General features: G+C 38.1%; 1 long non-coding RNA gene across 1 annotated transcript; it reads left to right on the forward strand.

Moving 5' to 3' along the window:
* The first annotated feature begins 9065 nt into the window (after positions 1 to 9065).
* On the forward strand, positions 9066 to 18244 carry LOC142443400 (uncharacterized). Its single transcript, XR_012783513.1, has 4 exons — positions 9066 to 9180; positions 9475 to 9536; positions 14614 to 14686; positions 16997 to 18244. It is a non-coding gene; the product is annotated as an uncharacterized LOC142443400 (long non-coding RNA).
* The last annotated feature ends 1425 nt before the right edge of the window (positions 18245 to 19669 follow it).

Consider the following 19669-nt stretch of genomic DNA (forward strand, 5'->3'; position numbering starts at 1 on the left):
CCCACTGGTGGATTGGAGCTCCAGTGTCTGCACTGAACCTGCAAGACTGACAAGTGTCAGGGTCCCACATTTCCCTGGTGCTTTCCCAGCCCCGTGGCACCCTGTTGACATCTCACTGCACCTCCACCACCTGGTCACTCTCCTGAGCTCCTATCCATTGCTTCCTTGGTGTTCCCATTGTACTCGCCCCAGGCTGTTAGCCCACCTCTTGCTCTTGTTCAACTGCCTGCACTCCCCTCATGCTACCTCTAACTGCCCGAAAGCTTTGCAGTACTGAGGGGACGGGATCTCACATTGCACTTTAAGGGATGCTGGTCACCACCCTCCTTTGTTCTGTGGCAAAGGGAAGAACTCTTAAAAACTGTAATGATTTTCCCCTTAATTTAACTTTTCCTTTAAAAAACAGTCAAAAGCTCTGGTATCACCAGAAAAAGAACTAAGGAGAAATTTGTTCTGATCATTTCAACAGATGGAGAAAAAGATTGAGAGATCTACAGAAAAAATTAGAAAACTAGAATCATTACATCATTAACAAAAATAAAATTCTAAATCTTAATCCAAAAGGAAAAGAATTAGACAACATTTTGAACTTTGGCAAAGTTCAAAATAAGAATTGAAGCAATGGGAAACCAAAATTAGTGAACCTTAAGAAAAAAATTTCCCGAATCCAATTAACAAGAGCAATCTAGTAAAAGAAGAAAAGTCTGCAGAATTGTTACACCATTTGTAGGACACTGTCAAGAGGAATAACTTGCAACTCATTAGTATTCTGAAACAGGAATAGCCCAGATATGGAGCAGAGAAAATAGTCCAAGGTTTGTTGGAAGAAAACTTACCTGACAGCCCAAAAGACGAAAAAATAATGATTCAGGGAGCTGAGAGAACCCCCAAAAGAAAAATTCCAAAAGATAATCATTGTGACATAGTATAGTCAAAATGTTCAATAAGAAGGACAAAGTGAGAGTTGTAGAGGAGCTAGGAACTAAACGACCCTTAAAATGAGAAGAAGAATATGCTTAGATTTCTAAGCAGACACCTCGCAGGCAAGAAGACAGTAGAATGACATATAATACACTGAAGGAAAAAAAATTCCAGCCAAGAATTTTATATGTAGAAAAGCATTGCCCAAGTATTCTGTAGAATTAAGGGTATTTACAGAGAAGGAAATATTAAAGAAATTGATAAAAGCTAGTCCAGATTCACAATAGTACAGCAGACAAACACTTGAGATCAACAAGGCCACCAATGCCCACACATTAACCTATGTATAACAGAATTCAAAATAAAGTAGAATTATAAGATTAAAAAGAAAATAAAAGAAAACAGTTGTCATTCCACAATGCAGGGGGAAAAAACCCAACTATGAGAACAGAGGGAATAAAATAGCTGTGAAGCATTAAAGTGGAAAAGAGGAGAAGTCCTTTTCAAGAGAGAAAAAGCCTCACTGCCATGGAGCCCATACTAACTGATAGCCAACCCCTGTGTGTTCCCCAGAAGGTAAGGGTTTGCAGGAGAACCAGGGCTTTCCCCCCATGGAGCTGCTGCTGGTTTTGGACTCCCTACCATTTGGATCAAAGCCCAGCACTTAACCATTACATCACCAGGGCTCCATCACCACCAGAGCTCCTTAAAATATGGGAGGATTATAAGAAATGAGGTAGCCTGAAAGGGAATGGGAAAACCTCATTGAAATAAAAAGATGGAAAACTCTAATAGTCATTAAAAAATAACAATAAGGGAAAAGCGAGTATGAAAATTCAAGAACAGAAGAAAAATTGGGAATAATAAAACTATACCAAAAATAAATAAATAAAACCACAGCCCAATGACAGCAACAAATGCACACAACTCAATGATGAAACCGAATGTAAGTGGATTAAATGGACTAGTCCAGAGACAGATAAGAAGAGTGGTGAAAGAATAACAAAAACAAAAAAAGAAGGCTGGGGTGGATAAGAAAAGGACCATCAATATGCAGCTTAAGAGAAACACACCCTTGGGAGCCAGAGATCATGGGAAAAGCACACCAGCCTGTTTGATCCAAAGATGACAGTAACTCAATCCAAATATGATGAAGGGGCAAGGAACAGAGCTTAAATTGTGAACAGGCAATTTAGAGAAGGCTATAGAGGACAGTGAGTGCTGACAATCTATTTGTAGACTGTTTACTCAGATTAAGACTCTGGCAGATACCCTCTGGCCACAGTCAAGGGACACTAACAGCTTGACTATCAGGGATTATTGTAAACTTGATTATGATCCTCACAACTGTGGCATATTTTGGTACCCGGTCAATTGACCTTCGTCTTGAACCAACCTGAATTTGCTCTGGGATTAAATATTCCTCGCTTATTCCACTGTAACAGTCAAGGAAGGCAATGTAGTGTGTTGGGTTTCTTTTCCAATGGTTAAAATTCCCAATTGGCATTTGCCTTACACCACCATATTAATTTCCTCTCTGGCTTTTTATCTATCTATCTATCTATCTATCTATCTATCTATCTATCTATCTATCTATCTATCTATCTATGTTTGAATTGCTGGAAGTCCTTTCTTTCTTGCCTTTATCTTCAGTTTTATCTTTATATTATTATTTTTCTTTCTGTGTCGTTCTGTTTGTGTTTTATTGCCTGGTTTCCTAGTTCCTGGTGCACAGAAGAATGGATGCATGAGGACAAACTGATGTGAGGGCTTAACAAAGATCAGAGGGGGGTGTGTGAGTGAATTGGTCCGCAAATAATGAATGCAGTGATGGAGGGCTAGAATAGATTGTGATGATGTACATACAACTTTTAAAATACGACTTAACTATGGAAGTGAGTGACTAATATGTGAAATTTATATCCATAAAGTAATTTTTTCAAGGAAGAAGCACAGCTTTTATAGCAACACAAGAATGGACTGAAAACCTAAACTGGAGGGGGAAAAACCTCAGCTCACAGCACAATCAAAGAACCCCACCCCCAAAGCAAGAGTAGCAATATTAATCACTGATAAAGCTTTCTTCTATGCAAAATCCACTATGAAAGACAAAGCAAGGTACTACATAATGATGAAAAGGACAAGAGCAGGAAGACATAGCCCTAATAAACACCTATGCATCTAATGAGAGGCCCCCACAATACATTAATCCAAAAAGACATTACAATCATAATAGAAGGAAACTGTCAACAAACCACCCTTAAGACCAGAGAGATCATCGGCGAGGAACTTAATAAAGGTAGCGAAGAACTAACCAGCTCCATCAATAAACTCTATGGCTTAGGTATATATGGAAAACACCTGTCAGCAACACAGGCTACATTATTTTTTAGAGCATATGGAATATCCTCTACAAAAGATGATATGTTAGGACACTAAGGAAGCCTTAATAAATTCAAAAACATTACAACCCATTTTCTTAACACAACACTCAAACATTAGAACCCCACCATAGAAAGAGCAAGGGATAAAAATCAAATACATGGAAAATTCACAGCCACTGTCTAAAAAGTACTGTGTAATTGTTGAAATAAATAATTAAATTTAAAAGGTCATATCATAAATTTACAATGAGATGGGGGATCTGGGCTACATAATTGTAATTGACAACCTAAAAATAAAATGGAGATGATTGGTATAGATAAGAGAACTTTCATGTGTTAAAAGGGAATATAAGTGGTTTGGTAATTATAAAAAATAACAATGAATGAAAAAATAAAATGTTAAAAAGGGCTCCGCTTTGAGGGGGAGTGGATGTTTAATAAAATGTTTGACATAAAAAAAAGGTCTTGAAACAATTGAGAACGTAATACAGCATACCAAAATCTTTGGGACTTAGCAAAGCAGTACTCAGAAGGACATTTTACAGTAATGACTTGTACATAAAAGAAGAGAACAAAAAACGTACATTTTAAACCAACACATTCAACATTCAGAACTAGAGTGAAAAAGGAAACGTCCATTGACTGGAAGGAAATACTTTAAAAATTGGAGCAGAATAAGTGAATTCAAAAGATAGGGGAAGAGTAGAAAAAATGAAAAGAACAAAACATTGATTCTTTGGAAGGATCAATGAAATGGACAAACCACTAGCAAATTTGACAGAGGAAAAAGTAAAAGTACAACTACCAATCAATGAAAGGAGTGACATCACAACAGGATTCAAAAACAAAGCTAATAGCACAAAACTATAAAAGACTGTACTTCAACAAATTTGAACTTTTAGAAGAACAATTTTCTATAAGCACAAGGTCTAACCAAATTAAGACCGACTGAGGTAGAAAACATGGACAGTCACATAACAAAGAAATCAATCGATCAGGAGATTTTAAAAGGTCCAACCAAAAAGATTCAAGGCCAGATAGCTTCACCAGGGAATTCTACCACACATTTAGAATCGAGTTGATAGAAAATTTTCACAAATTATGCCACAATATAGAATGGGGTGGCAAACTCCTGAACTCGTATTATACTACGAACAAAACCCTGATACGAAAACCAGGCAAAGACATTAGCAGGACACACACAAAAAATTTACAGAACAGTCTTCTGTATAAACGTAGATGCAAATCATGCCAACACAATGTGGGCCAACAGAATTCAACATAAAAAAACAAACAGTCCAACAAACATCATGATCAGGTGGGACTCATGCCAGGTACACACATATGGATCACCAAGAGAAAAAGTCAATGTAATCCACTGTATAAACAATAAAAGGAGGATAAAAAGAACTACAAGACCTAATCGATACAATACAGGCTTTGATCAATCTGATGCCAATTCCTGATTTTTAAAAAAAACAGTACAATGGGAATCGACAGGAAATTTCTCAATGTAATAATGAACATATTTGCAAAACCAAAGGCCAACATCTCATTCAAAGGGAAGAAACAGAGTATTTCCCTCTGATTCAATATTGTGTTGGAACTAGTAAACACTACAATTCATATTGTGCTGGAAGACTTAACCAGAGCTATTACATAATAAAAGGTGGTCAATAGCTACCAAACTGGCAAAACAGTAAACTGTGTTTGTAGATAACGCCATTCCATAAGTAGAAATCCCCCAAAGACTTGTCTGAAAGATTGATTGAAACAATTGAAAGATTTGACAATGGAGCAGAGCGCAAGGTCAGCATACAGAAATCATGCAGATTCCTATACACTAACCTAGAGAGCTCTGAAAAGTAAATCAAGAAATCATAACCAGAGAATAAAAATTTATAATAACCACATAACCAGAGAAACAAAAGATCTATGCAAAGTAAACTAGAAAACGCTATTTTGAGTGACCAAAGGACACCCACCCTAGTATATATATATATATATATATATATATATATATATATATATATATATATATATATATATATATATATATATATATAGAAACCACATAAGTGGAAGAATGTTCCCTGTTCATGGATAGGAAGGCTGACTATTGTGAAATGTCAATACTTCCCCAAAAAACAAACCCCAACCAAACTCACTGGATGGGGATAGATTCTGGCTCATAGCAAACCTATTGGACAAACCTAGGTGGGTTCTGAGACGGTAAGTCTTTAAGGGAATAGAAAGCCAGGTCTTTCTCTCTTGGAACAACTGGTCGTTTGGAACTGCCATGTATTGCTCCCATGGAGCAGCTAGTAGTTTTGAAATGCTGATCTTGAGGTTAGCAGCTCTACACATAACCACTAAGCCACCAATCCAGATTTCAAGCTAATTATTTAAAGAAATTGGGAGGGGGGGGGTTAACCTGGAGAACAAAGAGACACAGTATATAAACAACAACTACTTAAGAAGAATAGAGTATTGTGTTAAGAGTTGTAGGAGCCCTGATAAAATGATTTAAAAGAAGAAGAACAAAGTAGGAGACCTCTCACCTCATGATTTTAAAACCTGTTACAACAGCCACATAATACAAAGAAACCCTGGTACTGGTACAATGAGGCCATGGAACAGAATCGAGAAGCAAGGTGAGTCACATTTTGGGGATGTTTATGATGTTTCTCAGTAGACAAGAAGACTGTGATTGGAATCCATGTCTGCAGGACCCAAATCTTAAGCTCTCTGTGTTAGATCATATATTATGAGAAACAATTGATCTATTTTAATACTTGGTATTAATTTTCTTTTCCCTTAGGGTCCCCCTAAGCCCAACTTAGTTAAATTGCTCCAGGAATTTCAGCAATCGAAGAAGCAAGGTAAGTTATTTGAACACTTCCTAACCTTGCATTATTCATGAACTTGAAAATATAGACATCGTCATGCATTCTTTTATTTTGCAGATGTTGAAACTACCAATGTTATATCACTAAGAGAGAGGAATACTGAAGATAGTCATTGTAGTAGTGAAGGGGAACATGGGTCTGAAGCCATTCCTAAGGGAAGAATTACAATCAAAGTGGGTCCTTATCATCCTACAAATGATGGTTCTGATAGTCATGATAAAGGAGTGTCTGAAACTCTTAGGGGAACAATTAAAGTCAAGGTGAGTTCTATCATGCCAAGAACAATCATTATAGTCATGTTGATGAAGACATGTGTAAATCTCTTCCTAAAGGATCACTTAAAATCAAGAAGCATTCACATCCTATCACCCACAAACAATAGTTCTAACAGTGACCGTGAAAATGTGTCTAAAACTCTTCCAAAGGGACAAATGAAAGTCAAAGGGTCTTTTAATTCAGCCATTCTTTCATCTGATCCTGCTCTCAGGTTAACCGCTTCACATGCACTCAAAGTAAATGTCAGTTGTTTATTTGGGTTTTGCCTTTTCCCTAGGCTCTTCCACTTACCCTCCATCCCACTGTTCATCAGAATGAGGATGATGAGGGACGGAGATAAAAAGAGGTGTCCTGAATACAATCAAATGAAACGAGGGCAAAGACTAGCAAAATTATCTAGGGAACTATATAAGATTGAGATTTAGACAAAGTTGGTGGTGCTGAACAATTTTTGGTATGCCATGATGGGAGGAAAACAATTAGATAGCAACACCAACCGGGCAAAGATATAAAGATGCATTTTAATAGGACTAGAATTTCAAGTGGAAATTTCATTTAAGAAGATTAAGATGAAGAGAGTGAGGAAAAATGAAAAAGGGATTGAATAATTGAATTAATTGTAGAAAAAACAAGATGAATTAATTCAATAAGAAACAAGATGACAGAGATGAGTAGAATCTGTCCAGTCTTACAAAATCAATAGTAAGGTTGACAGAGAACAGCTACTTTAACTGTAATTTGTCGAATTAGTGAATGATATTACTGTAAGGGCATGCAGGAATCAAAAGTTCTCCTTGTGACATCTAATAAATGCTATCGTCATGTGGCTGGTCGGGAAAGATGAACAAAGTGTGTGTAAAGGACACCCTAGCCTGAGTAAAGGGGTGAGGTATGAAAGAATAGCATGGCAAGAGAAGTGGAGAGAGAGGAAATGTGGTGAAATTGGCACACATTTATTAGGGGTAAACTTTCAACTTCCTGTTACAGGAAGTTTCCCTGATAATATTTTTAATCATTTTATTGGGGGCTCTTACAGCACTTGTAACATTCCATAAATTGATTGTATCAAGAATATTTGTATATAAGTTGCCATCATCATTTCCAAAATATTTTCTACTTGAGCCCTTGATATAAGCTCCTCGTTTTCCCCACCTCCACCAACCATCCCAACCTTTTGAATCTTTGATCAATTATATATTCTTTTTATTATTGTGTATCTTACAACTGTTCCTTGTCTCCCTCCACCCACCCACCCACATTTCTGTTATTCAACCGCCCACATTATGGGGAGCTATATATTCAACCTTATGGTGTGTTCCCCTTTTTCCCCTTTTCCCCCACCCTGACCATCCCCCTCCCCTCATGATATTGCTACTCCCACTACTGTTCCCGGGGGCTTTATCTTCCCCGAATCCCATGTGTGGAGCGCTCTTAGCTCTATCAATGAGTGTTCTCTGATCTAGCCAGAATCAAAAGGTATAACTGGGTTATGTTAGTAGGGTGGATGGGTTGAGGGAGGAAACATTCAGGAACTAGAGGAATGATGTGTTTTGTTGGTGCTAAAGTGTACCTTGGTTGAATCATCCCTTCCTTATAACCCTTCGTGTGTGTGTGTGTGCGTGTGTGTGTGTGTGTGTGTGTGTGTGTGATGGGAGGGGGGATATCCAGTTGTCTACAGATGTGCTTTGGGTCTCTCTAAAGCCCCCGTTTGCATTCATATAGGCCCTCATAATTTTTAGCAGAGGAATTACATTGTACTAAACATAAATTAGAAAAATGAGGAAATGTGTTCAGATTAGGACATATCAAACCTGAGTCACCAGGGAATTTAGGAGAAAGATTAAGTAAATACTTTTCTAGCTATTATTACTCTTTGATGTATCTTTACTCCTACTTAGGAAAAAGACTGGGCTCACTACTCCAGTAAAGAGTTACATTATCTGCAATGCAAAGGAGGAATTCTACCCTGTCCCATAGTATTGACTCGCTGGCAGAGTTTGGTCTTGGAATTGTCCTTTATTAAGAAGCTCTGATGGTTCCATGATGGAGGCCTGTTGGTTGTGCTCTGGGTTGTGAACTGCATGGTCTGCAGTCCACAGCCAGCTGCAGCTCCCAGTTACAGTGACAGTCTGAGAAACCCACAGGGAGTTACTCTGAGTCAGAGTTAACTCCGGAGCAGTGAGTGAGTGAGTGAGTGAGTGAGTGAGTGAGTGAGTGAGTGAGTGAGTGAGTAATGGCTCAATGCATTAAATATTGGATTGCTACCCAAAGGATCGGTGGATGATCCATACCACTATCTAATCCTCAGGAGAAAGATGAGGCACTCTACCCCCCTGAAGACTTACAGGCTCAGAAACCCCGAGAACAGTTCTCCTCAGTCCTATAAGCCTTGCTATGAGTCCCAGTCCTGACCAGGGCTGAGGTTTTTGCTTCCCTCACTAAGAGAAAGAGCCAAAGGGGAAAAGTGTCGAATGTATATGGTACAGCTTGTGGCTGCTTGATGGATTGCTTGAGGGAGGGAGTGAGGGAGTGAATATATTACTTGCAAAGTTGACTTTCTTTCTTTCCATTCTAGGAAGAAGAAACACAGCTAGAACCAAAAGAAAACAAAGGCAGACTTACTGTTTCGAAGGTTCCTGCAACAGTGCAAAGAAGACACCCAGTGACTGCTGTGGATGAAAAACAAGAAGGTAATACAAGCCGTAAGTCAGTGCCTGCCTGAAAATTATTTTAGGCTTAAATGCTACTAATATGTACTCAAGTGAGAATCAGTGGATTCAGACATGTCTATGCCATTTAAATATTATTCATTAGCTAGTTCTTTTCCTAAGTCTCTCAATTACTGCTTCCAGCAACTTTGTCCTACAACGCTTCAACCCTTATACTTGATTGACACTTTCCTGAGTGGAGATAGACTTGTATTTCCGTTTCCGATGCGCAGTGGTATATGTTCTTATTCATGCCTCTGTAACTATGTTTTACAGAGGTGAGGTCAAGATTAAGATCACAAGAAGAGCATCAAAGAAAAACATATTGGATTTCTGAGGTACTATCTCTTTAAACTTTTTTGTAATTTTACTCTAAGTGTACGGGGATGTTAATAGGCTAAAGAGGATGCGTTTATTTGATTTGATTATGTTTGCAGTGAACTTGTATGCCACTAAATCCTTCAAGACCATTTTACTTTTCTCTGTTTCTTAGCCACTTAGACTAATATTTAGATTTCAGGGGAAAGGAGTGTGGAGGATGTTTTTATTTTTATAAAGTCATTTTAATTTTTATCTTGCTAAACACTCCCTTGTATTGTTGCTGTCATTGTTGTCCCCACCTCAACCCTCCCCTCTCCCTGTTCCTACCCCAATCCCTGGGCGTCATCATCTTGTGTAAACCACATTGCTTCTGGCTTTTCCTTATAACAAGGATGACATAAGTATCTTTGTAAGATGCAGTTTGCTAAGCAAAATGTTCTCCAGTTTTCTCCATGTCTTACAGTGTTTAAGAGAGTTGTCATTGTCTTTTTCCAATGCATAAAATTCTGTAGTGTGAATGTTCCATAGCTCGCTGATACATGCCTCTAGAGTTTGGGGTTTGGGGCTGTTTCCATGGTTTCACTATTGCAAAAACTGCTGCAATAAACATATCTGTACATATGTCAGTTTGTGTTATTTCTTTTGGTTATATTCCCAGGAGACAGACTGCTGGATCATGAGGTTCTTCGATGTGTGTTTGTTTTAAGAAGTGCCGCTGTACAATTCTACATTCTCACCAGCATCTTAAAAGCATTCTTATCATCCCCGCTATTGGGGCATTTCTTATTTTGTGTCTCATTGAATTTTGCAAAAAGTGTCATTGTGAAGTGATACCTCATTCTTGTTTGAATGTGTATTTTTCTGGTTGCTATTGATCATGAAGATTTCTTCATACATTTGTGGGGGGGCGGTATTTATCCTTGGGACGTTGTCTATTTGTGTTTGTGCTTGCTTTTTAAGTGTTTTATTTGTATTTTTCTTGTTAAGAGCATCAGTGAAAACAGGGAAAACTTTAGGACCCAATACAGGTTGGGGTCCTCTACAGATTTTGGACATTAATCCTTCATATGAGCTTTTATAACTTAATATTTTTCCCAGTCTGTGTGGTCTCAGTGACCCTTTTGATGAAGTCGTTGTTGTGCTTGAATGGGGTCTTTTGAGTAGGTTCCGGTTCTTTGTTGTGTCTTCTATAGTGAGTGTAGATATTTTAAATTTTGTTTGGTTGTGTCTTTATGACTAGTATCAGAGTCACAAAGTTTGTTCCTTGTTTTCATTGATGCTATTCATAATTGTGTAATTTATATTTAGGTCTTTGGTCCCTCTTGAGGTTGTTTTTGCGCATGGTGTGACATAGGAGTCTTGTTTCATTGTTTTGCAGGTGAAAATCCAGTTTTTGCCTCACCATTTGTTGAAAAGACTGTCTTGAGCCCATTTAGTGTGTTTTATTTCTTGATTAAAATTTAGATGCCTTTAGTTAACTGGTTTATATCTGGGTTTTCAATTCTAATCCATCGTTCTTCATATCTGTCATTGAACGAGTTGTGATTACTGTTGCGATTGTGATGGCTACATAGGTTTTCAGGTCTGAGAGAGAGAGGCCTCAGACTTTGTTTTAATGTTTTAATGTGTTTTACTTATTCTGGGTTTCTTTCCTTTCCATAGATGTTGGCAATTTGTTTTCCAATTTCTCTGAAAAATTATGGTGGAGTTAGGATCAGAATTGATTTGGATTTGTAAAGTAATTTTTGAAATAATAACATTTTTGCTATATTTGATGTGCATATCTTGGGTCATGGTAACATATTCCATTGGGGTAAATTCTTTTTTTCATTTCTTAAAGAGTAATTTGGAATTTCATTTGTATACACCTATTGTTTCTCTAGTATTTACTCCTAAAAATATTTTTGTGTAGTTATTGTAAATGACAATGCTCTTTGAATATCATTTTTTGAAATATCATCCTTAAAATAGAAGACTGAGTGATTTCTGCACGTTGATCTCAATGCCTGCTATGCTGCCAAATTTTCAATTAGTTTGAGCAATGGTTTGTTCAAATCTTTGGTATGTTCTATATATAGCATTACATGTCATCTGCAGACAAGCCATTCTTATTTCTTCTATGCAATGAGGACACATTCCTCTTTTTTATGTTTTTGAATCTCACGGAAATACCCAAAACTATATTAAATAAGCTTCTTGATAAAGGGCTACCTTGCCTAGTACTAGTTCAAAGAAAAAAGAAGCCATTTCAATGTCTCTCTATTCAGTGAATTGCAAGCGACCACTTTTGCATATAAGGTGTTTATTAGGTTGAGGGACTTCCCTTCTACACTTACTTTGTTGAGTGCTGTAATTGGGAAGAGATGCCGTATTTTCCCAAATGCCTTTTCTGCCTAGATTGATATAACCATTTGGCTCTTCTTCTTTATTTTGCTTATGTGATCACTTGAATTGATTGTTTTTCCTACTGTTAACTCATCCTTGCACATTCAGTAGCAATTGCACTTGATCTTGTTGCCTAAGTTTTTTGGTTGTTTTTTTTGGGTAATTCTGTTGACTAGTATTGCCATCTCCATAGAAAGGAATCTGTACACATCTTAATACAGCTTTGAAGATGTAAGTAAATGCGTGTCCACCTACTGACAATTCAATACTCTTGGTATAGCCATTTTCTATGTCCTCACACACCATGTGATTTCAGTCTTAAGGCCTCAGTCTATAGGTATATTTGAGGTCAAGGTTAGTACACCTAGTGGGGCTTTTATATAGACCCCGTTGGTGTGTCTTTTGGAGCATATTGTGTACTTTGAAAATCCAGAATTCATTGTCCTGGTGTTCTATGGCACAAGACCTGGGTCTCTAGAGAGTGTACTGGTCGCACTCAGACCAGTGGGACTGATTAGGTGCATATTGCCAGGCACAATCACAGACAGTGTCAGTTACAGGTCTTCCATCATAATAAATACATATTTTTATGTATTGGAAAATACATAAAATAAGCACCATATCCTATAGGGAGAGGGAAGCCGACTGATTATTATTGTGTCTATAAGAAAGGGTCCCTGTTTGGGCTTATTCAGCTTTCTGGCTCTCAGGGAGCTTATCGTTAGTGGAGGGATTATGTTCCTCTAAGGACAGACACGGTTGCCTCCATCAGAGGGGAGACATATGGCAGTTCCTCACCACACCACAGGACCCTATTTCCATGCATAGTTTCCCAGGAGTAGAGAACAGGGAGACTGGTGGTTGGAGGTGAGAGGGGATTTAAAGCAGGGGTGATCAGGCAGAGGTGTGCCCCATGTACAAGTAGTTCCCCATGTAGGGGAGAGGGAGACACAGAGACTTGCTCCTAGGCTTCCTGTCAGTTGTGGAAACCTTCCTCTGATAAGAACTGAAATCTTACAGGGAGCGGGGGGAAGGAGAGTTGACGAGGAGAGGAGGTAGAGAGATGGAGATTCCGCACAAGGGCAAGCTATCTGACTTCCACAGGAGGGTCCCCGGGGTCTGAAAGCAAGGAGAAATGAAGAAGGAATGAGGGGGCTTGGTGAGAGGGGGTTGTAACCAGGGTGAGGTCAAGAGGGGAAAACGGAAATCCTCACACCTGGACCAATAGCCAACATGAGAAACGGAGGAGAGGTTGAAGTGTGGTCAAGGATATTGTGTTGCTTGGATCCACAGTCAATGCTCATGGAAGCAGCAGTCAAGAGATGCAAAGACGCATCGCCTTAGGTCCATCTTCTAGCAGTTCCAGGTCTTTAGCATATTGAACAATGAGGATGGGACCTTGAGGAATAAGAAGCCAGCGGCCAGCCATGGTATTTTCAATTGCCTCATAGGCATGTGAATTCTGCACGTAGAATAAGAAAGAGAAAACAAAATTTGGTGCGGTGACTTGTCACTTGAAACTTTGCCGATGAGATTTTAAATGTTTGAACTGGAAATACATATCTGTTATTAAAAATCAACTATGTGCATGGCAGGGAGATACTGAATATTCAGGCAAGAGCTTATGCTTCAGTAGGTGGAACAGAAAAACAATCCAACAAAAATTTCCAGGTCATTTTAAGTCTTCATACAAAGGAAACAAAGACTGTGAGGTTACAGAATATTGCGAGAGTCATTATTCTGGGGTGGCTGGGGATGGCAGTGGGGGTGGGTTTTAGGCAGGTAGAGTGTAACATTGAAGCTCCCTAATGTCTAGGGTGGGAAGGAGTGCGTCCGGTGAGGGTTCTGCCTATGAGAACAACGGATCCTGCCTACCTTGTTCACCATGTTACTCTTCACATTTGGGGAGATTCCGAAGTGGGAAGTATGCGTGTCACCCTCATCATCATTCTTCCCGCTTTGTGGAGAAAGGAAGATGTGCATAAGCAGTGTCTGACACATTTTCAGTGCTTATTTTCCAAATTACTCTCCTTTTATGAAAACTTTCAGTGCTTTTCCCCCCATATGCTCCTTAAGTTGAAAAAAATGCGTTGTACTAGAGTACTTGCTTGGTAGTATTTAAATATAACCTAAAGGGTAAAAATTCTTACTGAAGATCATTGTATTTTATGGTAAAAAATTACATTCCTAAAGCCCATGTTTGCCTACATCAAAGAACATGGAAGATCTCCTGTTTATGGTCAGCATGACAATACTGTGCCCTATGGTGTCTTGTCAGGCATTTTACTTTTTAAAAATACTGTCATGTATAAGTACTTTGTCTTCAGTGAAATCCATATCAAGCAAGTATATTTATTACAGCATTTGTTTAGATACCTACTTTTCCTAAGTGCTCTTTTTTTAAAGGGGGAAATTCAGACTACAATTAGCTACTTGAAGATGCTTGTTTATAGAAAGAGTTACCATAAATCAGTATTTTTATATAAATACATTTCCCCTGAACTTTCATCCTCAGCTTACAGAATTAATGCCTAAATAAAGATAAAATGTAGACATGATTTGGAAAACAAAGATGAGATGCATCATTGAAATGTTTAGCTTTTCAATTCATGCTTCCCTAAGTTTTAAGTGTAACTACTTTTAAAATAGGTGCTGTCAGCAAAGGATAAGTAATCTTGTAAAACTGATTATTGGCATTAATGTTAACAGAGTGTACTCAAGAGGTCTCCACAGAAGAATGCTGATGATTTAGTTGCAGCCCCAGATATATCAGAAAGACCAGGTAAAGCTGTATCAAAAATCATTTGAGATATTTTTTTAGACATGAGTACTGATAAATTCTGATAGCCGAAAGAAAATGTACAATGGAGAAAAAGAAGTATGATGGAGATACCTGATAGATGTTTAGAGAAGGTGTCAGTAACAGATTAATTGAAAAGCGTCACCAGAGAAACAAAATTATTACTTTCAATTCCAAATTATGGAAAGTCAGTAAGTTAAGGAAGAACAAAGGGGTCAAGAGGAGGAGAAGAAGAATGGAAGGACAGAGTACGATGAGTAAACAATGGGAAAAGAAACCAGGGGCACTCAGAAGCAGGTGATAATAACAAATACTTCTTTAGAAGAAGGAAGCATGGGATATTAGAAAAGGGGTGAAGAATATGGAAGGAGATTTCAATTCTAAGTGTCGACAACTTGAGGTATAGTTTTCCACCGACTAGCTCCCACATAGGGAATTCATGAAGGAATGAAGCCTTTAAACGTGCCCCCAAATACTCCAATCTCACTGCCATTGAGTAGATGTTAGCTCATAAGGACCCTATATCATGCTGTAGAAATGACTGGCCCCTGTGAATCTCAGAGACTAAGTCTATACTGGAGTAGAAAAGCCCCATCCGTCTCCTGTGGAGAAGTTGGTGGATTTGAACTGCCCACTTTGCACATAGCTGTCCAAGTCATAACCAGCACGCCCCCAGGGTTCCTGTCCAGATCATACAGAGCTGTTTCATCTACAGTGGACGAGTCAAAGTGTGTGTGGTCAGGGATATATATATATTTTAAAAGTTTCTGTTTCATAGGACAGCATCACATATGCCTGAAGAAGGGCACTGGGAAAAATAAAAAGCAGTGTCTTGTTTGAGTGAAAGGCAGGAGGTAAAGTCTGATTCATGTATCATTAATAAACATTATGACTTTTAATACACAATTAGTTCACGAGATGCAATAGGGAGGAGGCTCAAGGTTAGATTCCAGAAGGAAGAGTTGAGCTGATGGAATGTGGAAGCTGACATAATACAATCATACTCAGACTCTGACTCACGAAGCCTGGACTTCTTTATTTCGAACAAGCTACCAGGTGATGCCAAAGTTGCTGGTCCTCAGATCCCTTCTCTGATTAGCATGGGTGTTAGATGTCCCTGGAGCTGTCTGGAAGAAGGATCTTGGGATAATGGTTTAAATCTGACTTATTGAGGAAAGGCATTGTTTTATCTAGATTTTACATGGAAATCATTTTAGATAGTAGAGGGAGGTAACATACCCAAATAATTGAGGAACTAATCATGGGTAATTTGGAAAAATAATTGAAATGTTTTCTTGAATACTAAAATTTCTATTGTCAGTATAGACTAGACTGGCTTTTTTTTTAGACTGGTTTTTAAACATCAAGTTTATTTAAATCCTCAATATTCTGTAATTAACCCTACCCCCTCTTTAACAACATATTTCACATTGAAACTGTATTGTCCATTATTCCTTCCCTGCATTTGAAAAAGTTTCTGTCATGAGTGGATCATAAAACTATGATGGCTAAATGATAGGATAGAAGAAATGTATCCCTCCTATATTGTGGTAAATAATGAATATTTTTATGAAGTCTTATTCTATAAGTAGCTCTCCAAGAAATCAATTTAGAATATGTTATGACTTGGATGAGAACTGAAATATACATTCAAGGCAGCTGTCAACACAACTGGGTACTTATTAAATTACAGGACAAATTGAAGAAGGTGATAAATATTTGTAGGATTATGATACAAATGATTTTGTTGCATCATAATTGGAGCTACATTTCTACATACGGCCTTGAGCTTTGATTAATTTTTATCAGGGTCGTGATTTGTTCCTTTGATGAAAGATCCAGTTTCCTCCACTCAATCAGTATGTCAACATTACTAATGGACACTTTAATTTCAGTTGCAGTGATTAGAATAATCATCTCATGTTTGAAAGCTTCATTGCATTCTTTGTTAATCCTATATTCCTATAGTTCAGTATTTTAAGATGGATTCATATTTCTTTCATGTTGCCTTTGGAAGCAAAGCAACAAGCAACCAATACAAAGCATGTACGCTGTACAGGAGGATGAGAATCCTGCTTGATAATCATTCCTCATAAATGTGTGTGATTAGTTTTTGTCATATTGCATGCAATTGATTGTGTCCAATTTGCCCTGTAGATTCTCCTGTGAATAAACTACATTTGATGGTCATAACTTTAAAATAAAACTTGTGAGTCTTTCCTTTAATTAGTAACCCCAGATTGTATGAAATGTGCCTTAACTGTTACTCCTCTTGTTTTCATTCCCATTCAGACTCCTGCTAATGACTTAGTACTCCAGGATGTGGACACATCCCGGTCAGGTGCGGTGCACGATACACATTTCACTTACGAACACGGATATGAAGCTCTTTGACATGTTCACAGGATCCTGGTTTCTGATTTATGTCACTTTTGCAAATGCAGTTGAAAAGTTGACATAAGCCATGCACATATCAATGTTGTTATTCTTGTTTGAAAAAAGATCTAGAAGTTTGAGAAAAGATTTTACCATAGTAAGATTGAACTCATTTTTCCATTTGTCGACTTGTACCCCTAAATTGCTTAGTTTGGAGTATCCTAATGTCTTATAAATGCACAGATGTTAACAATGGAACGCTGAGAATTTTTCTTGATGCTTTCAAATGTTCACTGGACTTTGATCTTCTCCAGGAGCAAAGCCTTACTTGTTTGTGTGTGTGTTTTAACTTGATTTCATTTCAATATTCTCATGGTGATGATCAGAAGTCAACCACATGTCTACCTCAGCAGACCTGTGTGCTGTATTGTACATGGATTGAAAATGCGGGGAAACTTGTTCATCTTTCTTAGTCGCTCTTTGAGAGACACAAACTATGAAAGAATTCATTCTACTCTTCAGTCGTAGGATCAGCCTTAGAATATCCTTTATGCTCTTCACTATTATTTAGACTTATCGAGAAACTTTTGTTGAAGCCGGTTGTCCCTACTGCTATGGTAGTACTGGAGCTGAGAAAGTTTAAATGCAAGCGAACCTACTCAGAAATGTCATTGATTCCTAGAGTATGACACCATCAAACATCACATGGTGGCTGAAAACCTTCCTGGGGTACTTATAAGAGACAAAGTAAAAATGTCTAATGACATTTTGGATTGGTATGAGAATCGTGTGTCTCCCTTGGGCTTACTGATGCACATCTTGGGAATCCCGAGTTTCTCAGCTCATACTTTAGAACCACCAGGTTACCCTCTAAGATGTACATCCTTTCTCGTTGTTCCAAGGGTGGCACAACCATTTTTGCTCCCTAACTGAGAGGTTGGTGGCTCCTGTCCATATGATGCCATAGAGGGCCTGCTGATGGACTTCGGTCATGTTGCAGCCTTTAACCCCCGGAGCAAGTTCTGCTGTGACACACGGGTTTCTATCAGTGCAGTGCCCTGGAAGAGAATAGATTTGGGTTTTAAAACCTAGACAGCCTCCTTTGGGGTAAAATGAATATTGTCCACTTGGAACTATCCTTTAAAGCTTTACTGTTACAATTCTTGTTTTGTTGTTGTTGTTTTTCTTTCACTTATAAAATGTTCAATAAATGAAAAAAATGTTCTCTATATTAATGGCTTATTCCTGAGCACAATATTATTCTTTATCTCTAGTGTCAACTTGTACTTCCCCTATATTTAAATGGTACCTCATACATATTCATGATGCTAATCCAAAGCTTAAGAAATGAATTTGAAGATTGTGTATTTAAGAAAAGTCTTACAAATATAATAAAATACTTTCATTAAAATAGCATGTTGATTGATGGCTTTAAAAAGTCATGTCCTAGAGCATACACGATATACTTTCATGCATACTCAACCTTAAATATGTACGCATAAATTTTGTTCCTAAGAAGAAAGAGTGTGAATCTTTGCAGCATTAATAGATAAGTTTCATGGAATGTAAACTAAATAATTGAAAGTTCTGTGTGAACCCAGGGACATCAAACAAAATAATGTATAGACAAAAGGAAAGACAACTTCTACTAAGCTTAAATAGATCAAGAGCACCTGTGTTGTTGGTTGCTGTTAAGTCTGTTCTGATCTAGCACAAATACAGGGCCTCAGTAGAGCAAGCAGACCACATGCCAAGTGCAGGGAGCTGTCATGGAGGACTGACTGACTGTAAGGGAGAGGAAGACTTGTGACCGCTTCACTGAAACAAGAATTTGTGTATTTATCTAAGCTGTTCAAATTTATGTTATTATTTACCTCTCATAAGTGAATGTTTGGTTTTCAGAGTTTTCAGATTTGCATTCTGCCTGTGTGAGCCAAAAACTTTCTATGAAATCTAACATTGATGATGAGCCTCCATCGAAACCACCAGCACAGACCACAAGTCATTCAACATCTGCAAATTGTGGAAGGATAACCTTAGCACGAAAAGTAAAGGACAAAAGTGGAGCCAAGTTTGTAACTCGGGATGATCCTGTCGATGACCAGAGTAAAGCAGAGCCATCAGAAAATTGAGGGAGCAGAGAAGGTAACAAGCATAGTGAATACAATCTGAGTCCCTCTCTTGGCTTCAGTCTACACATGACGCTCCCAAACCATTTTGTGCAAAACTTGCTATGGATTGACTCCCTTGATCCAACCTGCCACCCATCCATTCTTTTACACGGTATTTGCTTTCTTCGTCCAAACAAAGCAGCAAAGCAACGGCTAGGAGTATTTGGAGGAGGCGTTCTTCTTGTAGGCTAGTAGAAAGTGTATTCACACTTGACAGCAGACAGTAAATGGTGGGTTACTTGGAGAACTTTGGGACAAGAGGCACACCTTAGGTGGAGGGTTAGAGATGGCATATTCAAACACAATGTGACTGCTTAACTATTTAGGTCTGAATTTAGAATTGTAAGTACGACTACATTCCAGTGTGACTAAATTAACACCATCTGAAAAGTAAAAGAGAATGATTTGCTATTATTCA

This window comes from Tenrec ecaudatus, chromosome 3 (genome assembly GCF_050624435.1).
Source record: "Tenrec ecaudatus isolate mTenEca1 chromosome 3, mTenEca1.hap1, whole genome shotgun sequence".
In the NCBI taxonomy this organism is placed as follows: Eukaryota; Metazoa; Chordata; class Mammalia; order Afrosoricida; family Tenrecidae; genus Tenrec; species Tenrec ecaudatus.